Raw genomic sequence first — 6,184 nt, 5'->3', positions numbered from 1 at the left:
AAACTTCCCTGCCTCCCCCCTATCCATCCTTCTCTATAAAATAATTGCTGTATTAAAGAGGAAATCCAAGCTTCTTTTTCTTCTTCATTTTTTGAAATAGAGGATTGAAGCAGGGGGTCTCCTGAGCTAAACCCCATTTATTTCAGCTTTGGAGACCTCAGCTTCCAGAGATACTTACCTCCATAGTGGGTGGAGGTAGCGACTTCAGGGTTAACATTATGGCTGATTTTCAAAGCTACTGGTCCATATAGGCCAATAGGAAGCAGTGACATCACCCAGTGCAGCTTCGTATTGCCCCATGTGACCAGGGTCTTCAATCCTTTATTAAAAAAAAATGAAAAAAAGAAAGAAAAAAAAAACGGCTTGTATTGCTCCTTTACACTACCGACACGTTTAATTCGAGCACGGCTAGCACCGCAAGCCGGGGGATGCCCCGGCATGCTAGCCGCACTCCCTCAGCGTGCCGCGCATCACCCATGCGCGGTCACGCGTCATCGGGTGCCTGCGCCCCCTGCACGCGCGTCCAGTGCTCCCCGAGGGAGCCCTGGTGTCCCGCGATCGCGGGACAGCGGCAGGGGGTTCCGGGGGACCCGGCGGACCCGGCAGCGAGAGGGAGAGCGCCCCGATCGGAGGGCGCTCTTCCGCTGCTTCGGCGCGCGCCCAGCACCCTCCGGCGCGCGCCAGGTTACTGCTGCGGCCGAGAACAGGCAAATGCTCGAATAAACTCGGCCGCAGCAGTAAGTCAATCATGTTAAAATGATTTTATGTACAGATTATTATTATAACCCTCTATGAGATTACCAGGGCCTTTTAGGTGTCAATGGTGCAGACCCACATAGAGATGGATACGTTTCCTATTACATTGGATTGGGGGTGAGTCAGCAAATGCTAAGCCCCGCCCTGTGTTGCCTGGAGACAAGGGTGTCAGACTGCGTATATACAGTATAGGAAGGAGAAGGTGTGACGGTGAAGGGGTAACCAGGCTCTTAATAAAGGTCAAGCCCTGTTTTAGTTACCTCTGATCCGAGTATAAGGGTTTGGGAGTGTCAGCTCTTGAGCCCAGTGACTGTAAATGCAGAATCTGTAAAATGCGCTAATAAAGAATGTATGTGTTTTTGCCTTTCCAGGGATGCCAGCGAGCAGGGATTGCTAAGGCATGAGTTTCAAGGGGGATTTGCAGAGAAATTGTTGTCAGAATGTGCCTAGGTAGTTGTTGTCCGGAGTTGTCTTATCCCCTACAAATATATCCGAGAATCATGCTTGGCTCTCTGATACATGTAGGCACATTGCCCCGGCAATATCTCCCCTTGAAAACGCTTGCGCGACTTACTGCTAGGGTTCCCGGCTTCAGCACAGCCCAGAAAGGTAAATGGGGCAAAGGGATGTAAAGTGTCCCTGTATCTATAAGGGGTCCCTAGGTTAAGGGGGGTACCCAGTTAATGCCCAGGTAGCCCAGAACCTGTATTGGGGTTCATGGGCACTCCAACCACAAGTATAAGGTTGTGAGGGGACTCTTAGAGTCCAGTCCAAGTCACTTAGATTGTGTGTGGGGAATAAAGGCTGGTAGAAAAATAAAGTGCAGCTTTGTATTATATTCCCTATACCCAGAAACTTAGGATGTATTAAAAGTATATTTTATTAACATTGTGTTTAATATGGTATATAATGTGTGCACTGTATATGAGCTGGGACTTTCGGAACCAATGTTCAGACAGCCTGTCAGGCCTACCAAGTTGGTGCCATTAAGTCTGCTGGACATCGGAGTTCAAAGCCACAAGAGGATGCCTGAGATGTGAATGCCATTTGGGTAGCAGGGAAGGGCTCAAGTACCCACGTCCTGGGATGAATGGCAGTCGTCCGGGCTGCCATTTGTCCCACCAGACTTGGAGGAGCCAAGGATGCCCGCTTGTGGAATCTGAGTAGCAAGGGACTAAGGTGGCAAACTTGCGCATGTCCCTTGGTAGATTCAGATTCCACGCTTACCCGGCTTTCCAGACCCGCTTCGCTCTGATTGGCTACTGAGAACGTTCCCACGCTCTGATTGGCTGTAGTATTTTGTGAATGAATTCCAAAATACTATAAGAAACCCCTAAGCCAATCTGGGTTGAGATTTCCAGTGCCAGAAGTGCGTGGTGGGCTTTTCAAAAGTGCTCTTGCGCGAAAAGCAGAGCACCGGCTTCAGACAAGTCTGCCCGGAAAATATTCTAAGTCCCACTTTTGGCGGCCAAGTTTTACAACTGAAAAATAAATGGTGGAAAAGTTTCTAAGTCCTGACTTTTGGCGGTCAAGTATTAATAACTGAACATAGCGGTCATGACTGGGATTGCAAGCCGATTTTTGTTCCAGGACGTTTGGTACTAACTCCCGATGAACGGAGTCCAAGTTCTCAGAAGAGAAAGAAGCAGTGGCATGTGGAACTTCACACCGATTTGGGAACCAGAGGATTTCGGGCTAAATCACGGTCAGGGTAAAACTCTTATTTAGAGTTTCCTGCACCTAGAACAGTCCAATTTTCAACCCCCAGTAAGTGTGCTTTTCGTCTGTAGTTTGTGTTCCACTGTGTGTATGCCTATTTCTGTGAATAAACCTCAATTTATTTAATTATCTTGTTTTGCTCAATATATGATGATAAAGGTGTACAATAAACCTGGTCTCCCCTGACAGAAGGTTCTAGAGGGAGGTTCCTGGAGGAGTGATAGTGGAGGAGCCTCGCTGTATATATTTATGAAGCATGTTCCTGAGTATATAGGACAGACCAGTCCCCATAGATTATGTTAGATGAAAGGACAGTGCCACTTCAGATAGGCTCGAGAGAGACCCAGCAGTTCACAGAAGAGGGGTCTTGCACACTACAGAAGTTCCCATGAGGTGGATCCCAGGGTGCCACATGATCAGCTCTACAGGCAGATCCACACATGTCTAAATTACAGCCTTTCTACAAATGGCAGTTCAGAGACAGGAGTGGAGTGTAGATCGCCTATCTATATTGAGTCAGCCAGGGACCGAGAAAGGGCCCATAGTGACAGAGCATAATGGATGCTATGCAGAATGGGGACAAGTGAATTAAGTAGAATTCAGTCGTGTCTGCACCTTCGCAAGGTGTTAAGTGAGGGTGCCTGGGGATGCAACCGTCAAGAGTACAGAGAAGCCATATGAAACTGATGACACCTTTACTTATGTATACTATGAATGGATGAGAAAAGCCCTAGTAAAAGGGGCATAAATAAAGTGTTGTTTGTACTACAAAAGTTTCTGGTACCCATCAATTCTATCTTTGTTACCCCATCGCCCAGCCACACAAAGCCTGCACCCTGAATAAGGTAAAGCCTCCTGAGCCATCATTCATCTGTCACTTATGTACTATTCCATTATGTCTTTGCACTAAGCATATTGTTTCTGTCTGCATGTTCATATTTGCATTTGCTTGTAGCTCTTCAGCCTGTACAATTGACTTTCCTTTAGGCTTATATACCCTACAGGTTTCATTGTCAGTCACAGTCTTGTGTTATTGCCAGCTGTGTGTTACTCCTTGCTATTTTCTCCTATATATATACAAAATACAGGAGAGAAAGCACATCATATATGCAAAACAATTAGCTCACAATTGGCAAGTGCACGGGTCATAAATAGTATACAAAAGATACTTCATCAAAATCAAATGAACAGGGAAGGAGACACAGCACACTACAGGTAGATTAAAAAAAGGATATTTACTCCATATACAAATGTATCCAACGTTTTGGAACCATATCAGGGAGGAAGCTTCTGGATCCCAGGGGGATGAGGTGAAGTAGTGAGATCTCACTGTGAACAGTGTAAATATATTTATATGATAGTTTAAGGTAAGGATCCCATTATTTTTTTGTAGATAGGAACAGTACCCTGATGGCTCCAGTAGCCTGATGGCTCCATTCACTGTTGGTGGTACATGGAGAGGCAGTCTATAACCAGTCTATAACTAGAAGGGACTCAAACTAGATGCATAGTCAAACCAACCCCATCGGAGGGCTCCTAGCTGGCCTCACTCCAAGCTGTCACAAGATAGAATGCAGTGCCTGGGAGAGACCCTTATCCCTGGCAGAGGGAGATTAGCACCCGACAGGAGCCGTATGGAAAAGAGTGCTACCGAAGTCACTCTGAAGAGGGCTTCCATAGGTAGCCAAAAAATGATATCTCAGAACCTCCCCAGCGGGCCGAGATAGGGGCAGCTAGGGTAATATGTTCAGACAGAATCAGGAAGAATACAGTAATGTCTATACCAAGTTCTCGGTGTATATGGATTTAGCCAATAAAGCTGCTGTTGCATGAATAAAGTTCCTGGTGCCCATTATTGCTATATCATCTCCCAACCGCACGATTCTAGCACCTTGACAAGGCAAACACATCTGAGAGAGCAAAAATATGAGACACTGATGTAAACTCCCTAAGATACGGGCAGGGACGGTTACACATAACAGTCACTAAGATTCGATAAGGGGTATCAGAGTTCTAAACTGTTGAACCTGGGACCCTAGAAGTTTAGATAGGTATGGACTCAATGTGATAGGGAATCACTTAAGTAGGTAACAATGAGTCCCCCATCCCAGTTCAAGGAAAACCACCTCCCTAGGAATACCAGCATGTATCTGGGGAAGATACTGTATGTGTACTGATTGTAAATAAATGTTACCTGTTTCCATAACTATAAAGTTCCTTGCGCCCATCATTTTCATCTGCATACAGCCTGCACGGACCAGCAACCCTGGCAAGGTAATGTGCATCCTGAGTTGCCAATATCACAGACACCTATGTAACCTCCCTAACAGCTGGGCAGGGAAAGTTACAATCAAATACTATGTTTATTAAAATGGCCTTAAAAACATAAAGATTGCTGTTATAAAATGGCAAAAATATTATTTTAATTAAATGTTCATAAAGACTAGGTGATAATGGTTTTAACAAAAATGTAGGTAGGACCTTAAGATTTAAACTAATACTGACTTGGTTTTTCCGAAAATACACCTATAAATTGCACCCTCCATTTGCAATGGTAGATTGGTGTAATATTTGTAGAAAAGAGCATATAGTCTCACCAAATATTGCAATGGAAAGAACAGATTGAAAAAACGTAGGTTGCTCATAATGTTACTTAGGTTGTAAACAGCGGCGGATTTCGAAATGCGCCGCCCCTAAGCACTTACATATGCTGGCCGCATCCTTTCTGCCGCAATCCTCCTCCTTCCAATTCGCAGTGTCCAGTGACGCCGCAGATGTCCCCAAAGTAACGTCACACAGCGTCACGTTGCCATGGTAATGTGACATCATTTGACGCCGCGATTTCACGTTGCCGTGGCAAAGAGACGCTGTGTGATGCTGCGAATCGAGAGTAGGAGGGCGGCAGAAAGCAGACAGCATGGAGGCTTCTGGCACATGTAAGTGACTCCCCATCAGAACCGATATGCCCGAGAGCCCAAATGTATATGGGGCAAACATTTTTGTCACCCTAAAATTTTGCCGCCCTAAGCCAGGGCCTAATGGAAAATCTGCCCCAGGTTGTAAACTCTTCGGGCAGAGACGCCTTTTCCTATTGTTTTATGTCTGAGGTGCTTATTCCCATTACAGGTATGTGTTATAATATTATGTCACGTGTATTATTGCTGTAAAGCTGGTGCTAATTAAATAACGATATACATACATACATACCTACATACATAGATGTTGGTGTAGTTTAGAATCACATCTATCTACCACCATTAGTAGCTTGGGGTAGGTTGGTGGCCATGGAAGGTAATATTTAGGGTCTGGGAGAGTGAAATATTTCAAAATTATATTGAACGAGTTTCAGTAAAAAAATAGTTTCAGTAAACAATAATTTGTGCTAAAATCACAAACATCACTTTTCAGTGATGCAGCAAGAAGTATATGGAGTGGCAACCCTATTACTACAGGCGCACCCTTCTTTTCTATTTTATTTCTAAATGTAAATCGCCCTGGTATTGACCCAATTCGGTCCTGCTTGGCAGCTACACATGCAGAAACCTCCTGAAGGGCCGTTTTACTTGTAGGTCACTTTTTAGGTCACAAAGTGTCACCCTCCTGCTCCCCACTGGCTCTTTTAGCTGTCTCTAAATCTAGTCACTTTTCTACGGGGTTGGGTAGTAGTGGGGACAAAAATAACCTCCTTTCTTTGCAGGAGTTAAAGAGC

Source organism: Ascaphus truei, chromosome 4 (assembly GCF_040206685.1).
Source record: "Ascaphus truei isolate aAscTru1 chromosome 4, aAscTru1.hap1, whole genome shotgun sequence".
NCBI classification, from domain to species: domain Eukaryota; kingdom Metazoa; phylum Chordata; class Amphibia; order Anura; family Ascaphidae; genus Ascaphus; species Ascaphus truei.
The sequence above is the reverse complement of the archived record's forward strand: the minus strand, read 5'-3'. Positions refer to the sequence as shown.